This window comes from Aotus nancymaae, unplaced genomic scaffold, assembly GCF_030222135.1.
Source record: "Aotus nancymaae isolate 86718 unplaced genomic scaffold, 86718_ANA_hifiasm-v0.15.2.pri h1tg000011l, whole genome shotgun sequence".
NCBI lineage: Eukaryota > Metazoa > Chordata > Mammalia > Primates > Aotidae > Aotus > Aotus nancymaae.
Genome location: NW_026988422.1, coordinates 42,655,982 through 42,674,881, shown reverse-complemented (window position 1 = coordinate 42,674,881; position 18,900 = coordinate 42,655,982). Strand labels below are relative to the sequence as shown.

Below are 18,900 nucleotides of genomic sequence, written 5' to 3'. Positions count from 1 at the left end.
CTTGAGGAATCGCCACACTGTTTTCCACAATGGTTGAACTAATTTACACTCCCACCAACAGTGTAAAAGTGTTCCTATGTGCATCACCTATTTTTACCAGGGCTCAGTATGCTGGTACCACAGGAAAGAAAACCAACTTGTTAAAGCACAACTCATGGCCACAGAGGAACAAGGATTCCCCCAAACCAGGAAGGCACCATGTATAAGCTAGCGCCTGGGGTCCCCAGACTAGACGGTCTGTGAGACTCAGGGGAGGCCACTGATATTCATGCTTTGGCAGGCATGAAGGAAAGGCCATTCTGACTTACAAAGAGCCAAAAGAATGTTAGGCATCAATTAGGTGACTCATGATATTCTCAACCTTTGCATTCTATCATGTTCTTCCCCTCCATCAGAGGGCTCTGCCTCCCAAATGTTTGCCAGTTGATACAGACTACAATCCAAGGAGGCAGAAACATGGCTTAGTGCTGTGTTCTACAAAGCACCGATGCTCAGGGTACTCTAATTATTATTATTAAGCCGCAACTCCCACAGAGATAAAAGGGAAACATGTATAAAATGCTCAGAGATTCTGAGACGACATGGCCACGGGAGACACACATCACTGTCATCACTAGTATTGTTACCCCACACTGTCTGCAGGCCCCAGGACCCAATCGAACTGCCTCAAATTAATTCACTGGTCTTTATGCTAGACGATGCCAGGTGAGATTGAGACTTTGCTCTAACCTCTTGCTGTCACTCCACGTCATCGTCTGCTCCAGGTCTTTCACTTGCTGCTCCAGTTCTTTACCTGCTCCAGGCCTGTGCAGTCCTTGCACTGGCCCTGCTCAGGAATGCCCCTGGTCTCCCCTAGCTCAGAGAGTGGGGCTTCAGAATGCAGAACGGACATGTGAACAGGGTAACCAGCACTCTGCTATGAAAACACCAACCCTGAGGAGAGTCTCGGAGGCCCTAGGAGGGCAATGTAAACCAGAAACACTTAGGGGTGGATGCTTGTGGCAGGGGATCTACTCCTAGTCCAAGTCAGCATCTAGAGAAGGGAGGTTCAGAATCAGTTAGGACAGTTTTGGAGTTTCTCCTCCTCTTTTACTATTCCAACCTCAGAATTAAAAGTACTCCTAGAGGGGCCGGGCGCAATGGCTCATGCCTGTAATCCCAGCACTTTGGGAGGCCGAGCTGGGCAGATCATTTGAGGTCAGAAGTTTGAGACCAGCCTGGCCAACATAGTGAAATCTGTCTCTACTAAAAATACAAAAATTAGCCAGGTGCGGTGGTGGGCGCCTGTAATCCCAGCTACTCAGGAGGCTGAGGCACAAAAATCACTTGAACCTGGGACACGGAGGTTGCAATGAGCCAAGATCACGCAGCTGCACTCCAGCCTGTTTGAGAGTGATTCTTCGTCTCAAAAAAATAAAAAGTACTCCTAGAGGACCTCTTTAAATTCTTATCTCTGAGGATCATTTTAGCTTGAATTAGGTTGGAAGGAAATGCCCTATGGTGGCCAAAGACCAAAATGAGTCTCCTGAGATGTTACATTTAAAACCTATTCCCCAGAAAGGTCCCCAAGGGTATCTGTGTATCTTTGTGATGCAGACAAGGAGTTCTAATGTGTGTCTGCTCATGGGTAGATGTGGTTTCAACGCAGGGCAGCAACCCACAGCCACCTGGCAAGCACCAAACTTGCCAATTACCCTTGCGCCAATCTGAGGCACTAAATCTAGTGTGGAATAAAATAACTTTGGCCTTCTCTATACATTCTTGATAGGTTACTCTAACTTATGCCTGCTCTACTTTTTCTCAGCTTAATGACCCACTGGCACCCAGTCACCTATTACTGACTGGAGAGCAACAAAATCATCCTGGGGAAGTCTCGGGGATACTCAGTTTAAGCCACCACGTCATCCTGGCATTGCACCTTCAACTCTCCCAGAGGAAGGGATATTCAGGGACATTCCTGCCACACCCACTGCTTCTGCAGACAGGAAAGAGAAGGGCCCCAGGCTGGCATGACCCATACAGCTAGAAGAGGCCAGAAAATCAAGTGTTGTGAGCTAAAGGGCTGCTCAACTCCTATTTTCTCCTGCTAATCTGATTTAAGGTAAATCCTTTGGATTCAAATTTGCATTGATCCCCTCCCTCCCTCATGCTTCAGTGTTGGTCCCCAAGAATTACACCGAGTCAGTTGGTTCTCAGCTGATCTTCTTTCTAACAGGAATTTGGGTAGGTGTTTTGTGGGCAGATGATCCAATTCCAAAGAGATTTAATTCTCTAAAGCAATCTAAAGCAAGAAGGAGACATGGGCTACTAACACTCTAGAGACCAGTGTTTATCAAAGTGTTTGGCCATGACCTACAGTAAGAAACACATTTTGTATCATGACCTGGTATATAGAGACATGTGTGCATGTGCATACAACTGAAGGTTTCACAAAACAATATCCTATTGCATGTCATATACTCTATTTTCTATTCCATTTCTTTAAAAACTAATTCTGGTCATGCCCCACTTTACTGAGTTCATGACCTACAAATGGGCTGGAAGCTCTAGTTTGGGACACCCTGCTATAGAACATCTCTCTCTGCCAGGCCTGGGTGACAGGTTCCGATCACTGGCACCTTTGTGTTCCTTAGTCATTTTCCTCCTAGGACTCAGAGCGGTAGAACGCACTTCCGCACTAGGAAAACCCCACAGGCAGGAGTTTGCCTGGGCTCAAAACTTGGCTTATTTTCAAAGGATTTATGTTTTTTGGCTTTTTCTGGCTTTCTAAGCAGCTATCCAAGCGGGGAAAAAAAGCAGTTTCCTTTGGCTGTGTGGAAGGGAGGAGCAGGGGAAAACAGTCAGGGGCATCAGCTGGTTTTTATTTTATGTTCTTAACTCAAACCAGCTTCCTGTTTGCAGGGAGGTTTTGGGCTGAGCTCAACTTTCAAAGGATCTAAGAGTCCAGAGTTCCTGCAAGGCCTCTAACATCTAGGCTTATTTTGCAAGGCTTCAACACGACGGTCTTCATAAACTGACTCTCTCCCTCTGATAACTTTCTTCCTAGCCTCCTTTCCAAGAAGGTGGTAGAGCTTCCCCCGCCTTAGAAAATGGAGACAAACTTAACATCCATTTACCAAAGACAGTAAAAAAAAAAGAAAGAAAGAAAGAAAAAGAAAATGGAGACAACATCCCCTGCAAACACACCCCAGGTTCAATGCATTCAAGTTCAATCGGTGGTGTGCCGGAGCTGGCTTGCACCAACTCATGAATACTGACTCTGCAAAACTTTTCCCACATTCAGAGCTAGCACAAGAGTGGCCCTGAAATCACCACCGCACGACAGCTTACACCATGGAAATCAGCAGAGGCTCACAAATCTTACAAATCACAGTTTTTTCCCCTCTCACAGAGCCTGTAAATATTTGCCAGCATGCCACTTAGTTCATTCAAGTCACTCTTATCTCTCACTTGGGCTATAACATCCACATGCTCTCCCTGCTTCAGGCCTTACCCCCTATAGTCTTTTCTCCACATGGTAGGTCACAGGGATTCTTTTAAAATATAAATGAGACCATGTCATCATTGTGCCCTAAACCCTCCAAATGGCTTCTCATCTCCCTTAAGTTCAAATCCAAACACTCTACCCAGGTTTACAAGGCCCTAAAGCCTTGGGCCTCTGGCTACCTCTCTGACCTCATTTCCTGTACCCTCCCCTTCACTCACTCACTCCACCACAGCCAGCTTACCAACTTTAAGCACCTTAGGCAGATTCTAGCCTCTTGTCCTTTGCATATGTTATTTCTTGGACTAAAAGGCTCTTCTCTCAACTGCGCACAGAGCTAATTTCCTGAAGTCTTTGCTCAAAGCTCTCTTCCTCAGAGAGGGCCTTCCAGACTAGCTTTACTGCTGTAATTCTACACCAAACTTACCCCAGCATTATTTTTCTTCATAGGTCACAGAGGCAGGTAGCAACTCAATATTGATGATATCTCTGTCCCTGCTCTTACTGCCTGTCTGTCCCATCAGAATGTGAGCTCCTCGAGGATAGTTCCTAGGCTGCTATCCTCCTATGGATGTAGCCCCAGCACTTTAAACAGTCTCTGGCACACAATGGGCACTTGATACATATTTAAGGAACAAATGACTGCCTTGCAGAGGTTTCAGGAAGTGAAAGCACAGGAAAACTGGGGTATTTCTGGCCAATAAAGTTGTTCCCCACAAAGTATCTAAAACTGGTTGTGATAGCGGCTATGAGCAGCTGAGGACAAACAGAAAGGGCACTAAATGGTACAGGTAACCTTTCGCTTCTTAAGCTGATGGTAGGCACACATACTTGCTTATTATTCCATGTCTTTATTTTATGTCTTAAATACTGTGCAGTAAATATTAAAAAGAGAGAAAAGGTATAGTCAAAGATGTGGTATGAGGTTCAGGACCTTATGACCAACATCCTTCTATAACTCACGTCCCCACTTCTCTCTCTAGCCTCAAGCCACTTCACTGACACTCATTGACCTGGCAATGTGAAGGGAAAGGGTATGAAGAATTCAAAAATGTAGGGGTGGGGTGGGGGGTGGGGTTTTGAGACAAGTCTCACTCTGTCACCCAGGCTGGAGTGCAGTGGGGCAATCTCAGCTCACTGCAACCTCTGCCTCCCGGTTTCAAGCGATTCTCCTGCCTCAGCCTCCCAAGTAACTGGGATTACAGGTGCCCACCACTGCACTTGGCTAATTTTTCTATTTTTAGTGGGGAGATGAGGTTTCACATGTTGGCCAGGCTGGTCTCGAACTCCTGATCTCAAGCAATCCACCCGCCTTGGCCTCCCAAAGTGCTGGGATTAACAGGCATTAGCCACCGTGCCCAGCCAAAAATCTGTGCTTTAAGTTTCTCACTTCTGTGCTTACGCAGCTGCACATGCGTATAACTCTGACATGTCACAAAACCACTGTGCGTACCCCTCTTTCTGACTGTTCAGCATGGCAGCAGGTGATGAGTTGGGCCCCTTGGCCCATCTGAATACGTAGCATGGGCAAGAAATAAACTGTTGCTTAAGCCAGGAGGATTCTCAGGTGGTTACAACCACCTGCTTGGTAACAACCAAGCAGGACCTAGCCCAGAAATTTTTCAGACTTTTTGGCCTTGGGACCTTTTTACAGTCTTAGAACTCATCAAGGATGACAGAGGGCTTCTGTTTAGGCAGGTCATATCTATCAATATTTACTGTATTTGAAATCACGATGGGAAACATTAACAATACTTACTAATTCAGTTAAAAATAACAATAAACCCATCATATATTAACATCCTTATTAAAGATAATTCTATTTTCCAAAACAAAGATAATTAGAAGAATGGCACTGTTTTACATTTTTGCAAATCTTTTTCATATCTGGCTTCATAGAGAGAGCCGGGTTCTCATATCTGCATCTGTATTCAATCTGTTCTGACGTTCTCTAGTGGAAGGATGTGAAGAAAACCTAGCCTCGTTTGGATATGGAGTTGGAAACAAAACATCATGGACCCCCAAAGGGGTTTTGGGGACTCCAGGCTTCTCAGACCACACTCTAAATACTGCAGCATCTTCCACATGAGGAAGCAAGCTGACGTGTGAGAGGGTTCTGGGCTCAAAGATCACTTGAAGAAAGTGAGGTAGGAAAAAGGCCCTGTGAGAAAGTAGCAGTCCGCAAAGTCTGGGACGCGGCCCAAAGTTCTGACAGGAATCTCAGCTCCAAACCCTCAAGGCCCGAATGCCAATGAAATACAGCCCAAGAGACACGCCAGTCCAGGCAACTGTGTCTGGGCAGTGACTTGGGACCCGTCCATCAACAGCTCTAGGAACACTGCTTCATGCACAAGTGGAAACTCAGAAGGAAGAAGAGAGGACCCACTTGGTTCTCTGCAGTGAGCTCCTCCACACCCGAAATGCAGCCTCGAATACTCAAGCTGTGACCCAGCTTTTGCTCTAGCAGGTGCAGATGTTGAGATGGAAGAAAGTGTATACCAACCTGACAGAGGTGTCATCTTTCCCCTGAAGCAGGGCTACTGGAGGCAGAATTACTGCAAGTATAATTCAAGGGGGGGCTTGAATACCCACCACTCGCAGTAGGCAGTAGGCAGAGCACTACTGTATCCTCCCAAAGAAAGAGGGCCAGCAAAATTATCCCTCACTTTAATAAGATAAAGGAGTAACTTCATACTGGCCTATTCCCAGGGTAGAAAGAACGAATAAAGCCAAGTGTTTAAGTGCTCTTCTGGCTCTCATTAAAGTAGATGGAAAAAACAGGTGGTGTAGAGGCAAGAGTCGGAACTACTCATTCATACTAGATAGAACAGTAGTTTCCAGCCTGCAGATTGCAGTCTATTTTTTTTTTTTTTTTTTTTTGAGACAGAGTTTTGCTCTTGTTGCCCAGGCTGGAGTACAATGGCATGATCTCAGCTAACCACAACCTCTGCCTCCCAGGTTCAAGCGATTCTCTTGCCACAGCCTCCCGAGTAGCTGGGATTACAGGCATGTGCCACCACGCCCAACTAATTTTGTGTTTTTAGTAGAGACAGGGTTTCTCCATGTTGGTCAGGCTGGTCTCGAACTCCTGACCTCAGGGATCACCTATTTTTAGAGCATGGAGAAGATAAGGTACAGGCAGTGAGAAAGAGAAGAGAACCAGGAAGCCGGTGAAGCGGAGAGCTCCCAGAGGGAAGGGTGGTCGATAGTGAGCAATGAAAGAGAAGAAGGAGACAAGGACAGAACTCTCCAGAGTCCACAGCCAACCGCAAGAGAGGTGGCACAGTACAGGGTCCCAAGTAGTCTCAGAGCCCTAAACACCCAATCCTAGACACTGAGCAGGGCCTTCTAAGCTTTTCTGCTCTCTCTCAAGTTCCTGGATCTGATCAGTCCATGATCTAGAGAACAGGCACTAGCCAATAGAAGAGAGTCCATGCAGCCCAGACAGTGGCACTGTTAGGAAGGGCTTCCTGCTTGGACCCACAGCAGAAGTTGTCAGGAAGTGCTTTCCTTTTCTCAGTGCAAGGGACCCCTACAAGGAGTCTGCCATGGCATGGGAGTGGCTGCTCCCTCCAGATAGAGAACTAAGAGGCCAGAGTCACAAAAGGCCAGGGTCACTTAGGATTTGGCTGACCTCAAACTGGTAAGGAAACCCCACAACTGTGAGGAAAACGATCTGTTTTGGTTGCTATGTTTTGTTGCCACCAGCTTCTTTCTTCCCCCTTTTCCCCTCCCCCACTTCTCAATCCCACTCAATTCAAGTTATAAATACCTGAGTTGTAAGTCATTCCAGCCAAACCACGGACTTGCTATTTCTATCATCAAGCATGTCCAAGGCAGAGCACTCTTCGCCTTCCCCTCCCTTCCTACAGGTTAAGAAGAACTATATTTGTCTCTTGCCCACACACTACACTCTAATCTCACAAAGCAGATCCTCTATCAGATTCTGAGAAGTGCCACTTAGGCCAAAGTCACAGAAGAAGCCAAAGCCAGCAGGCTTTGTGCAGAGACTTAGGCAGTGGGGCAGAGACCCAGTGACTGGACCTGGGAGCGGGGAGGAAGGACAGGTATCATGACCAGGCTAATGCATTCCTGCCCCTTCAAAGTTCAAAGTGCCATCTGGCCAAAGGTAGGCTGGGGCCCAATGGCCACCCGAAGACCTTGGGTCTCATCTCTGCTCCTGGTCTCTACCCAGTTTGGCTAATTTAGAGTTCCATCTATATGACAAAGACTCCCAGAAACAAATAATTCCAATGCCACAAACAAACAAACAAAAAGCGTATCCTGCTTAACAGTTCAAAACTAGTTGGAGCTGAGTCAATTCTCCAGACTAAGATTAAAACAACCTTAGTTTCTAAGGAAGGTGCAGTGCCACTGCTTGGAAAGGGTGAGCTGACAAAGCCTCTAGCCCTGCAGACAAGGAGACTGGAACAAAAGTTCCCAAATGTGGCAAGTCAACAAAGTACCCAAAGAAATTAAGCTTTTTTCATGTGACAGTCCCAACTCTATCCGTGCCCCATCCTCTTCCCTTGACTGCCAGATTCTCAATGAAAAGATAAGAAGTAGGGTTTAAGAGTCTGCTAGTAAAGCTCTCCAGGTGGTTCTAATGATTATCAGATTGGGAACTACTAAATTAAAGCATTTGCCCTTTCATTTCCATATTTTAGCCTCTCTTGGGTTAGTCTCAATGTTCCAGGTATTTTTCCAAGAACACACGGTGGGTACAAAAGGGTCTGGTGCAGAGACAGGATCTACAGCTGCCATTTACTGAATGTATACTTTGTGCCAATAACTGTTCTAAGCACTTCACTCATTCAATACTCTGAATCATGAAGGACTAGGGTTATCTCCATTTTACAGATGAAAGAGGTAAGCAGTGAGTGGAAGAACCAGGATTTAGACCTGGGGCTGTCTGGTTCCAGAAACCATGGTGTTTTGAGGAGAGAGTTCAAATTCTCTAGAACCATCAGAATGCTACAGTTTCTGAAACAGCACACAGGGAAGTCACTATGCCTTTGTGCAAGCATCAAGGCCGGGTCTGAGAACCAAGATAGAAGGCAGAGGGCAACAAGATAGAAGGACAATAGAGACCTTTCATGCTATCTTTAACATTAACAACAACAACAACAAATTAGCAGCTAAAATGGGTCTAAAAAATGGGTTCTGACTTCTCCTCACTGAGATGGTTGCAAAGAAAGAAGGAGGGTCTTCCTAATGCCAGAGTATCCCATGTGGTCAGAGCTTGCCCATGTCCAGCCTATGCTAGAGCCAAATGCTAGAGCCAAATATAGACAGAGGACGCCTGTTTCCAAGGCAACTGGCACTGCAGTGTCAGAAGCAGGAGAAGCTGATTCGTATGCAGATGGAGGAAGAGGTAAGCAAGGCGTCAGACTAGAGGGGGAGGGAATGAAGAGACTCTAGCTAAAGGGCCCAGTTATATTAATAGTACAGTCATCAGCACGTGCCCAAGTCCAGAGAGCAGATTTAACAGCTTTTACAGTGCCTGGTAGAGCCCTTCTGCCCTCTCTTTCTCTTCCACAGTTATCAGAAAGTCAAGAAAAGAAGTTATCTCACTATAAGCACGCAGAATTGGGGTGGGGGTGGAGGTTGTAAATTTTTTTTCCTCTAAAGTTAGTCCTCTCTACAGTACTACAGCAAGACCAGAACCACAAACAAAGCTTTATGAGCCAAAAATCTGATCATCAAAAGGATCTAATTCCTCCTTATACATACCAACTCTACACACCTGAGCTTTCTTAAACTCTTCCTTTTCTATTTTGTAACCAGGGAGAATATTAACTGTTCCTTATCTGGACGAAGTGTGCAAAGTGAAATGTGTCTCCTGGAACAAAAAGGAGAATATGGAGGGCCCTCAGTGCCCCTACAAGCACACAGCTTATGCCATGAAACTCTCCTGGGAAGAAGATAGGTTTCCTCAATCTATTCTCTACAAAATGCCAACATCCCAGTTTAGGCCTTCAACACATTCCTGGATATAGCAATGGCTTTCTAATCAATTTCCTTATTAGAGGCTCTTTCCTCCCCTCCTCCAACCTATCAGCATAATTTTTCCACAGAATAGCTTTGATCCACGTTCCTCCCCTCCTCCAACCTATCAGCATAATTTTTCCACAGAATAGCTTTGATCCATGTTCCTCCCCTGCCCAAAAGCTTTTTCAGTCACTCCTTCCTGTCAACTAAATAAAATATAAATGTTTCAGCCTAGAATCAATGACCCCTACCTGTCTCATAATTCTATTTCCTACCACTCATCTATATGAATCATGTGCATTTGTCAATCTTGACTATTCATTTTTCTAGAAAGGAGCCTCGGGGCTTTAGGTCATACTCTTTTAACCTTCCCTTCCACTACCCTATACTGAAATCATCCCTTTCCTTCCAGGACCAGCTCAAATGTCACATCCCCTCCGATTCTTTCTGTGACCGCCTGGCCAGAAATGATTCCTCCCCCTCCTGGGTACTCTTACAGCAGCACTTAATTTGCATCATTCATATGGCATGCACTGCTTAGAACCTTGTAAAGAACTTCTGTTCTTTATGGATTTGTCTTATCTCTCCTACCAGTCTATAAACTGCTGGAGGGCAGAGGTTGTATGTCATACAATCATACGCTTATAGCACAGGGCAGAGTGTTTAATATATATTTGTTGAATCGATTTTTTAAATACTCAAAAACATTTTTAAAAAACTTAAAAATCTCTACGAATATGCTTCAGTTAATCTAAATTCTCTTATCTCCTAGAGAATTCTCCAACTATATATCAATGCCAGCCCTAAAAGCTGAAGCGGGAGATTTTGATGCCTTTCCAGAAAGACAGAGGAAGACCTAAATAACATAATCTATGTGTCATACATGATTACAAACAGAATACTCTAATCCCTGACTTTAGTAAAGACATGCATGGCATGGCTCTTCACAAACCCGACTTAAGTTATAATTAAAGAATATGTTCGAAGCTGGGTGTGGTGGCTCACGCCTGTAAATCCAGCACTTTGGGAGTCCGAGGCAGGTGTATCAAAAGGTAAGGAGTTCAAGACCAGCCTGGGCAACATGGTAAAACCCCTCTCTACTAAAAATACAAAAATTAGCCAGGCATGGTGTTGTGCGCCTGTAGTCCCAGCTACTTGGGAGGCTGAGGCAGAAGAAGTGCTTGAACCCAGAAGGCAGAGGTTACAGTGAGCCGAGATCACACCACTGCACTCCAGCCTGGGCAACAGAGCGAGACTCTGTCTCAGAAAAAAAAACAGAATATGTGCAAGAAGATTAGAGATGGTTAAAAAATAAAAGTGATGAACCATAACCCTAAAATAAATAAATTAATTAATTAAATAAAAGTGACCATGTTGATCAAAAAGAGCTTTAAACGCACTTGATAATCAGAATAGTGTTATCTCTAGGTGTTGGAATTATGCATAATTTTTTTTTCTTCTTTATGCTTCTCTGTATAAATGTTGTATGCAATCTTTTCAGAAAGCACACGTACTTCAAAAAGTATCAAAAATATTTTATTTATCAAAGATAACCAAGGAAATATTTTTGAAACTGGCCAGGCATGGTGGCTCAGGCCTGTAATCTCAACAGGAAAAAAAAAAAATCTATTTTGTGAGGCTGAGGCAAGAGGATCACTTGAGTTCAGGATTACACCTGTAATCCCAGCTACTCAGGAGGCTGAAGCAAAAGAATCACTTGAACCTGGGAGGCAAAGGTTGCAGTGAGCTGAGATCCCACCACTGCACTCAAGCCTGGGTAACAGAGCAAGACTCCATCTCAAAAAAAAAGAAAGAAAAAGAAATGAACTGTCTCAAATTCAACAAGCTTATCATTTAATCTTCAAAAAAAAATTTTATGTCCTATTACTTCTTTAAAAAACAAAAAAGCTTATTATACCAGATATATTTTTCAATATCATTTGTGCATAACTGCTTTAATAAAATGAGCATACAGATTTTAAATTTTAAACATCTTAGATTTACATATGAAATACTCATGTTTAAACTGAAGAGACTTCCAGCTTTATTTTTTTTCTACTTACAAAAATAATACAGGCTCTTTGTCAAAAATTTAAACATTACAGAAATATATAATGTAGATAGTAAAAGTCCATCATAATCTACTATCCCTCCCTGAGATAACCAATATTAACAAGTTTGGTATTTATAGCTTCACTTTTTAATATGCATATACTAACATATAGATGTTTTAACAAAAATATAATCATTAACATAAAAACTGTTGTACAATTGTTAACATAAAATTGACATAAAAAATTCACACAATTTGCTTTTTTCCCCCATTTAAGGTATCTTGTGTACTCTTCCACATCAGTACATATAGATTAACCTCATTCTTTCCGGCAGGTACAAGGTATTTCATTTTATGGATGTCCACGAATCCCCTACTCATAAGTACCTGGATTACTTCAAAATTTCTCTCCTATCAAAAACACCAAAAAATTCAGTTATATACACCTTTGTGCAGTATGAGTATTTACATAGATTAAGATACCAGAATTATAACTGCTGAATCAAAAAATATGAATATGCAAAATTTTCTAATGGATACTACCAAACTGTCTTCTAAGAGAGTTAATGTATGCTTTCACTATATCTTCACATTTTCATGTATCTTTATTTTTTTAAGAAAAAAAAATTTAAATAGAATATTTCACTCTGGTCACAATATTATAAACTTAAATAATGGGTTATAAAATTAACACATTTTCACCCGGCCTGTAGGCTAATTCATTTCTCAAATTATTTGTCAATATAAATTAGCCTCAAAAGAAAAAAAAATATTTCTATATCAAGAGGAGCTTTTGCTGTTAAAAAGCATGCTCATCACACTGGCAGTTTCTAAATAGATAAAGAAAAAATTAGGACTCTCCTCTACTCCCAGAGTTCACTGATTGATATTTTTTTTTAAATCCCCCCCAAAATCATAGCCGTAGTCCTGAAATAAATTACACAGTAGTTAGTATCAAAAAGAACTCCTGCTAAGCCTTCCTTTTGATCAGTAAAGTAGTGTTGATACAAGTTAGAATATTGGCAAGAAAAATGTACTGAAGATAGTTCACAGTAAAAAGTCATGCAGAAAGTCTGATTTAAAATGTTGGAACAGAAGAGGTTGAGCCTACAAAAAAGGACCTTTCACAAATGGAAACTTGAAGGACTAAAATCTTGCCAACAAATTAGAAGAAAATTCCTTGGTACTCTAGATATCTCAGACACTGATACTATTAGCAACCCGTTATAGCTGTAAACTTATTTAGAACTTAAAATGTGCTTTCAAATTCATTAAATCTCACAACGGCCCTGGGAGGGAGTCTCTAGCTCATGGGTGACCTAGAACTCCTAGCCTCAAGCAATCCTCCCACCTCAGGCCTCCTAAGTAACTGGGACTACAGGCATGCACAGTTAATTTTTTTTTTTTTTTTTTTTTTTTAACAGACAGGGTTTTGCCATGTTGCCTAGGCTGGTCTCGAACTCCGGGACTCAAGTGATCTGCCCACCATGGCCTCCCAAAGTCCAGCTAATTTTTTTTAAAAGTTTTTAGAGATGGGATCTTGCTATGTTGCCCAAGCCAGTCGTGAACTCCTGGCCTCAAGTAATCCTCCTGCCTTGGCCTCCAGAGTAGCTGGGGTTAAGGGCTAAGCCACCACATCCAGCTCATGTTAACTCCTGAGAAGCTGTGTTCACTAGCCAGTTCTAGGTTTGTTACGAGGCAGTATCTGAGTGACAGCTGCTGTAGGGGCCTCACAAGAGAACCCAAAGCAGCCCGCAGAAAGAAGAGCATCACAAGCGGAAAGGATATGTTGAGAAAAGTCAGCAGCAGATTATTATGTCATATGAAAACAACCATGGTATACAAAGATACTGTGCCCTCTCAAACAGAAGCTAACCACTAAATGTCAGGTTAAAGGAGGCAGGCCTATACATTACAAGATTAGTCCTGACAAGCAGTTTCTTGCTTTTCTCTAAAGCAGTAGCATGGAGATGCAAGAATCAGAGTTTCTGAGCATGCTCCCAGCTACTTGCCTACAACTGCAAACTGCCTATGGGCTCCCCTCCATCCAATCCATCTGCCTCGGGGCTCCCTCTGCTCAGGACAAACTGAGGCCGTGCCAGGAAGGAGAGGCCTTTAGATCTCATGATTTTGCACCTATAATGTTATCACAGTGCCTATTTGAGAGAAGAAATAAATAGAATAGAAATTTGAGATTAGGTAAGACAAGGCACTTGCTCAAAGAACCCTGCAACCTGGAGCCAGCACAGCCACATGGAGTCAGGTGGGCAAGCCACCTCATTTCTGCTCATGTTCATACGAACTCATCAACAACTGTCATCATCCAGGTTAGCCTGGACATGGGACATTTTTAAGTGCGTTTTCTCCCAACAGAAAGAGGTATTTCCTACCAGCTATTCTTCACTGCTTCAAAAGCAAGGTCAGTGGTATGCTAACAGAGATAACAAAGAGGTGGAATTCAGAGGAAAAGAGGGAGAGAGCTGAAGGAGCACCGAAACTAGTCAAGAGCAGGAGCTACAAAGTCAACCAGCCAACCAAGAGCACAACAGTTTGAAGCCCTGTGATACCCACACACAAAAACAACCAAGGCATCCATCAGTCTCCCCTTCACTCCCCAACCAACCCCAAGAGAGAAGCGGCAACTGCTTGTGGCTTATGGTCATCTGGAACTACGCAGCTGCACCCTGCCAACTTGACATTCACATACCCACAGAACCACAGGTTGCACAGTTTCTAACAAGAACGAGAAGCAGGAACAACAGTTCAAGAAATCTGGAGTTGGAGGTGGGAAGAGGAGTAAGGATGTAGACGGACAAGGGTTACTGAGTGATGGATCTAAAACAATAGTCTGAGAAATTCATTAAATTGACTTTTATAAGGAATGTTGGGGAGAAAGTTTTTTTTTTTAAGGAACTGTCTATTTTTTTTTTCTCTCTCTCTCTCTTTGGGAACTGTCCCTTTTTCTAAGCTGAGTGCAGGATGTGCCTCTTGGCTATGGCAATACTAGACACACTTCTGCAATCAGTGCCATACTGTGCTCATGAAGGCTCCCTGGGAGAAATGCAGAATAAAGATGAAGCATGGGTACTGGAGTTCAGAAAGGCTCTATTTGAAATCTAGCTTAGTCACTCACTGGCTGTGTAACTACCAGCTACTCACCTGACCTCTCTTATCATTAGTTTTCTTAACTACAAAGTGGAGTGGTAACAGTATTTATGTTAGTGTTCTATAAAACTTGAATTAGATAGTCTATGTAAAATGCTTGGCACAGTGCCTAATACATCCTCACCCACCCTGATGACACCCCTAGCATCACATCCCTCAGAAACTGCCAATACCTTAGCATTATTCTATTTTTTCACTTCGGTGGGGGTTACCTGGGGGAATCATTTATCATTATTTGTAATACAGTATTATATTTGTATACACTCTTATGTCTGCTATATTTCATAATTTTTTCAAGTCTTGTTTGTTTGTGCTTTTGGTTTTTTTGAGATAGAGTCTCGCTCTGTTGCCAGGTGCCAGGCTGGAGTGCAGTGGCACGAGCTCGGTTCACTGCAACCTCTGCCTCCCGGGTTGAAGCAATGCTCCTGCCTCAGCCTCCCAAGTAGCTGGGAGTAAAGGTGTGCGCCACCACACCCAGCTAATCTTTTTTTTTTTTTAAGTAGAGACGGGGTTTCACCATGTTGGCCAGGGTGGTCTCGATCTCTTGACCTTGTGATCCGCCCGCCTTGGCCTCCCAAAGTGCTGGGATTACAGGCGTGAGCCACCACGCCCAGCCTAAGTCTTGTTTTTTTAAGAGCCAGCACCTGTAACAGCATCAGCCAAACTTATGAAGCAATCACCAGAAGATCCACTAAAGGAAGACAGGTCTCAAAGGCTGATGAGAATTGTAATGAATAAGGAGCAAAGCTCAAATCCTGAACACCAAAGAAACCCTCTTCTCAGGGTTTCTCCAAAAGAACATTGGCTAAACTGGAAAAAAAATAATCCATATGGTTTCACAAAGGGTTTTTTCCAAGATTTTCAAGTAAATTAAAATCTCAATTATAAACGGAAGTGCAGGGAGTTTTGTATTTGTTTTAACACAGGGTCTCACTCTGTTGCCCAGGCTGGAATACAGTGGTGCCATCATTGCAGCCTTAAACTCCTGGGCTTGAGCAATCATCCCGCCTCAGTCTCCTAAGGTGTGCACCACTGTGCCTGGGATAGCAGGCAAAGAAAAATACCTTTTTTTTTTTTTTGGAGACGGAGTCCTGCTCTGTTGCCCAGGCTCGAGTGCAGTGGCACAATCTTGGCTCACTGAAACCTCCACCTCCTGGGTTCAAGCCATTCTCCTGCCTCAGCCTCCTGACTAGCTGGGATTACAGGTGTGCGCCACCACACCCAGATAATTTTTGTATTTTTAGTAGAGACGGGATTTCACTATGTTGGTCAGGTTGGTCTCAAATTCCTGATCCGCCCACCTCAGCCTCAGCCTCCCAAAGTGCAGGGATTACAGGTGTGAGCCACCATGCCTAGTGGAAAATAGTTTCATTTCAGTTTTAAGGGGAGAGATAAGGCATATAAATTTTAAAATCCCGGCAAGAAAAAAACAAATAAACAAAAAAAGAAAGGATTGTTTTACAGGATAGGAAAGCAATCCAAAACAACACTGCACACTTTGGGAGGCCAAGGCAGACACATCACTTGAGGTTGGGAGTACGAGACCAGCCTGGCCAACATGGTAGAACCCCATCTCTACTAAAAATACAAAAATTAGCTAGGCATGGTGGTTTATGCCTGTAATTCCAGCCTCTAGGGAGGCTGAGGCAAGAGAATCACTTGAACCAGGGAGCTGAAGGTTGCAGTGAGCCGAGGTCGTGCCACTGCACTCCAGCCTGGTTGACAGAGCGAGAGACTCTGTCTCAAAAAAGAAATAAAAAAAAAGTACAGCAAACATTGTGATAAAATTGGGGGAGGGAGAATTTACTCCCTGGAAATCTAGGAGGAGCTATCCATACTGTAAACTCATTCTTCTGTTATTGTCCTTCAAAACCAGAGGAAAATAATGTGACCAGGGAAGAAGCATTGTGGACCTGCTGCTCTAACAGTTGAAAGAAAGAAAGATTTGAAAAATCTGGACACTGAAAAATACTAACCCTAAAAATCCACACTACCGGCTGGGCGTGGGGGCTCACGTCTGTAATCCTAGCACTTTGGGAGGCCAAGGCCAGTGGATCACGAGATCGAGACCATGCTGGCCAACATGGTGAAACCCCATCTCTACTGAAAATACAAAGATGGGTATGGTGGTGGGCGCCTGTAATCCCAGCTACTCAGGAGGCTGAGGCAGGAGAATCGCTGGAACCTGGGAGGCAGAGGCTGCAGTGAGCTGAGATTGCGCCACTGCACTCCAGCCTGAGCAACAGAGCAAGACTCCGTCTCAAAAAAAAATATCCACACTATCCAGTCTGTCATACTCACTTTTATTTCTTGCCTTCCCCACCAAACTTTTTTTTAAAAAAAAATTTTAAAAGGTAACAGAAGCTAAAGTAAAATCCACAAATGGGGTAATAAACACCCAAGAAGGTGGGTAGGTCTCACTCTATACCTCTACTGAGAATTGCTATGAAAAGGAAGCTGCCAGAAACCCTGGCCTTGTCCTGCATTAAACAATGGAGCCCAGAGAAGAGGCTTAGCCTGCAGCAGTGGGAACATGAAGTATAATATGACAAATCATACTGAAAACATTGTAGCTTTATTTCTTTAACAACACTGCAGTCTGAACACGAAGTAAAACCAACAGATACTCCAAGGATGAGTGGGACAGACCATGCGCTCAGAGAAGCTTAGTTTGGATAAACGTAGCCCCAATTTCAAGCCCTGGACTGTTTTCCAAACAAAGGGTTAGTGATAATAGCATCAAGCCCAACTTCAGACTCATGGGGTTGGTGGAGAGGTTACAGAGGTCAGGCGGAAGCCTCATTTCTACCTGTTTTTTTCATTAGTCAAGAAATGAAAACACACAGGTGACAAACGCAAGACATTCAAAATACCAGCAGGGAATAAGACATTGACTCAAACTGATCCAACAGGGGCCTGCCCTAAATTGCAAACTGAAAGAGAGGAAAACTTGGAAAGCAGCAGTGCTGTTCCACTCTGAAATGAGTGAGGCCAAGTAGATGAGAGGAGGTTTCGAAAGACAACTCTGAGCCTGAAGAGGCTGGGCTATTTTTAGACAGTAAAGGAAGAGGTGTTGGGTCCAGGGAGAGACGCATCGTCTCTCTCCAGTGAGAATCACTTTGAAGGCTGAGGGCAGCTGCAGGAACCGGAAGGAGGAATGAAATGAAGATCAAAGAAAGAAAACTCGGAGAACATTGACATTTTTCATTGAATACCACCTGTTGTGAGGACGTCAAGACACTTCCCAAGACTTATTTCCAGACCACCTCAGAGAAAGAAAACTGAACCAGAACTTGGCCAAGGGCACTCACAAAGGCTGTTGAGGGGCATCGCTGCTGGCCACAGGGACATCCACTCTTAGTCATCTATTCTAGGTGGGGAGCTCAGAGTGTGTACTGAACACTAAGAAATGACTGGAGCCTAGCATAGAGGCAAGCGCCCCTTGTCCCAGCTAATCAGAAAGTAAGGCAGGGGCTGGGCATGGTGGTTCATGCTTGTAGTCCCAGCACTTTGGGAGGCTGTGGCAGGAGGATCTCTTGAGGCAAGGAGTTCGAGACCAGCCTGGGCAACATAACGAAGCTCTGTCTCTACAAAGAAACAAAAATAACTTAAAGAGGCGTACGGGCTCACGCCTGTAGTCCCACCTACTCAGGAGGCTGAGGTGGGAGGATCACTTGAGCACAGAAGTTCAAGGGTGCAGTAAGCCGTGATCGCACCACTGCACTGAAACCTGGATAACAGAGCAGAGGTCTCAAATAAAAAGGAAAAAAAGAAAGCTGAGGATCACTTGAGCTCAAGAGTTAAGTCCAGCCTAGGAAACACAGGGAGACCCCATCTCTTTAAAACAAAACAAACAAACAAAACCTACTGATTCCTGTGAGTCCAAAGGGAAATGGGTAGTGGAATGGTGACATGAAAGACTGGCCTGGGCTCTGGGATATTATCATAAAGTTTCCTAATCTTGCCCATAGGGGAAGCTCCTGCTAATCTGCGTTAGCATGGCAATGATCAGCTCCACAGTAATGTAGTTCTCTCAAATCTATCCCTGACATAGCAGTTTTCAGAGCAATCAGTCTAGAGGTCACAGTACAGAATAAAAAAACAAATAAACCAAGAAAAAAAACCACAAAAACCCTATTCAAAAAGAAGAGCACACTTACTTGACTAGCTTTATATACTTCTTTGGTTTTTTTTGTTTTTTGTTTTT

The 18,900-nt window shown here is 43.7% G+C and overlaps 1 protein-coding gene across 6 annotated transcripts in view; it reads right to left on the bottom strand.

Annotated features, from left to right (window-relative positions):
- Positions 1 to 18,900, bottom strand: part of MAPKBP1 (mitogen-activated protein kinase binding protein 1) — a 52,865-nt gene that overhangs the window by 28,033 nt on the left and 5,932 nt on the right. The gene's annotated exons all lie outside the window — the stretch shown is intronic.